This window comes from Morone saxatilis, unplaced genomic scaffold (assembly GCF_004916995.1).
Source record: "Morone saxatilis isolate NCDOM2014 unplaced genomic scaffold, NCSU_SB_2.0 Contig22, whole genome shotgun sequence".
NCBI lineage: Eukaryota > Metazoa > Chordata > Actinopteri > Moronidae > Morone > Morone saxatilis.
In genome coordinates, this window is record NW_023339785.1 from 5820078 (window position 1) to 5822844 (window position 2767).

A 2767-nucleotide genomic window follows, 5' to 3' on the forward strand; every position below is an offset into this window, starting at 1 on the left:
GTGTGTGTGTGTGTGTCAGAGGCAGAACTGGTTGAAAATATTAACTCTTTGCTCGCTGAACTGCTTCGCTGCAAAAATTCAGCATAAGAAAAGAAGAGAGTGGATGTCTAACAAGCTGCACTGTGTGTTTGTATCCTTGTATCCAACACAAGGACGTGTTACCACCTTGTTAAAAGGGCTGCGGGTTTCACAAAAGCCTGGTTAATCACCTCAAATATGTAGTTTGCCTTTTACAGAACTTGGAAATTTGTCATTTTACCACCTATGTGTGTTGTCTGCAACTCTTTCTTCAGCATCTTTGTCTGTATTTGGTAGCTATACACTCCGTAATGGCTTCACGTCATATCACTTCACCGCCAGAGTGCATTGGTGCAAATAGGATTTTAAACTCCACCTTTGCACACACAGGCTATTTCTGAAATAGAACTAAAAGCCTCTACTTCCTGTATTAATCTATTTACACTAATTCGTCATCCCTGTGTGCAAATATTAGTTTGTAGTTTTGTGTGTCTTCCCATAATTGCTTGACACGACTGTAAGACTCATTTGTCACCGGTATGAGGAAATAGCATAATTGAAAAGTGCTTTTCAATTACAATTTGTTTAACTTAAATAATGAAATAAAATATGGTGCTTCAAAGTTTTACTTCTTTTTTTTTATTATTATTCCATCCAGCAGTGAAGAGGAAAGGGAGAGAAAAAAAAAAATCACTCACGGCAAAATGCAAATGAGCCTGGAAGCTATTACGATGCTAATGAGATTCCACCATAGAAGTTGCTGCTCCGGCATCCGGGGTATATTTCATCCATATTTGGAAAACAATTGCGTGCTCAAAATAGGGGACACACTTCCTAGTCTTCACAGTTGAGTTAGTTTTTACTTTCAGCAGGGTCCCCAACAAGCTGGAATCTAGTCAGACTTAGATAGGAGGTTGTTTTACTTAGTTTTACTGAACTGCCATTGAAACAGCAGACTACAGCGGTTTATTTGCAGTCTTACCATCGTGTGAAATACTGCTCTATTTTTAGCACTTCTTCTGTTTCATCATTGCTTGTCAATCATCAGCAAAACCCTTTTTATTCATATCACAGTCAAACTCCTTCTCCTGGCTTCAAAATATCACAAACAATCTGCATGTTGGCACATGTTTCCCTCAAAAACTAAAAACAAAACAAAAGGCAAATGAGTGTGATTGTTTACATCAGCAGCAGCTACATCAAACACAGCTACAACTTTATGCTTTCACGCTCTGCTGTGAAACAGGATAAGACGTGTTCCGGGTTCTTCCGAAACGGGAGCAGCGCTGGTGCGTTCAGGTGCAAAACCTGTAGCACTGCTTCTAGGGTGTGTAGTTTGTGCGCTAAAGGCAGGCAGGTATGTAGGTAGGGAGATATGTTACCATAGTAACACCAAGAGGGAACCCAGCAGAAGCAGAGTGTCTATATGTGTCCTGACCCATTTCCATTCTCATCCACAAGTGTTTTGTCTCCTTCACCTTGCTGTTGAACAACTAAAAGCACCTCCATGGTGCAAGAAAACATAAATACACAAAAAAATGGAAAACAAAGTGGAGGATACTAAAAGTAATAAATAAGGAACATTTTCATCTGTGCTGAAATACAGTAAGGCCCCCTCCACAAAGAGAGCACAGACTAGAGTTACACTATTAATTAGTGTAACTGCAGAATGAAAATAGTTGCTCACACATATTTTTCTATTTAGTGGACTAAACCTTGTGTAACTTCCACCCCAAATTATCATTCTGGTAAGTTCAGTATAAGATATATTATACATGATGTACTGTAAATATAATAACAGAATTAGCGGATTAATACACATTTGGTGCTCTTGTGAGTATCTAAGGCAGCAGGACGGTGTATGTAGGATTGTCTCAAAATAAACGACAGTGTCCACGTTCATATTAATGAAGCATCGCTGTGGCTCATTAAGGTGGATTTGGATGACAATGGAGCTCTATGGCGAGGAGAATAAGATATATCAGGCTTTGGATACACAGGCAACACTTGTTAGTCGGATCAAGTCATTGTTGGTTTTGGTCTTTTTATTTAGTATCACCAGTCTTATCCTTTAATAAATATGTCAAGTGATGAGTGGGTCTAATTTTAATATCACACTGTTGTTGCATGACAATGATTTTTCCTGTTATCATCCTGGTCCATCAAAATTCGTATGATTTTAAATCATGTTTTGAATAATAGTGTTTGTGTGCGTTTTCAATGTAGAACATCTGGGAGAAGAGCCACTGTGGGCTAAAACAGAAAATCTTCTTGCCAGTCTGTTCACAGAGAATCATTCTGCTGTTCATCACACAAATAGGAGAAACTAACTTCAGATATAGGTCCTGTTTACGATCCTCTGTACAATACAAATTTATATTGAAATATGTTAAATGAGCTGTTCACTTCAATGTACTGTATTGCAGCCACACTCGAGTGGTAAGCGCTTTAGGCGAGCAACCAAATCCTGTTAGAAATGTCAATTGAAAAGGTCTTGAGATATTAAAAATGTAGTTTTTAATTAAAGGTTTATTAATAGATTTTTCAAACTTTTTTTTTAATTACCCGACCAGATGCCTGAGGCATTTGGATTACAACTTTTATCTCACTCGATTCAGACTGCCTCTCCCCATTCAGCCATTTTGGATTAAAAGTCAGACTTCATAAATGCTGTTCATTAATTCCCAGTGCGGGCAGTTAATGTGAGATTCGGTTGCAACGTTACGGCTGGTCTGAGTGTCTGTTTATT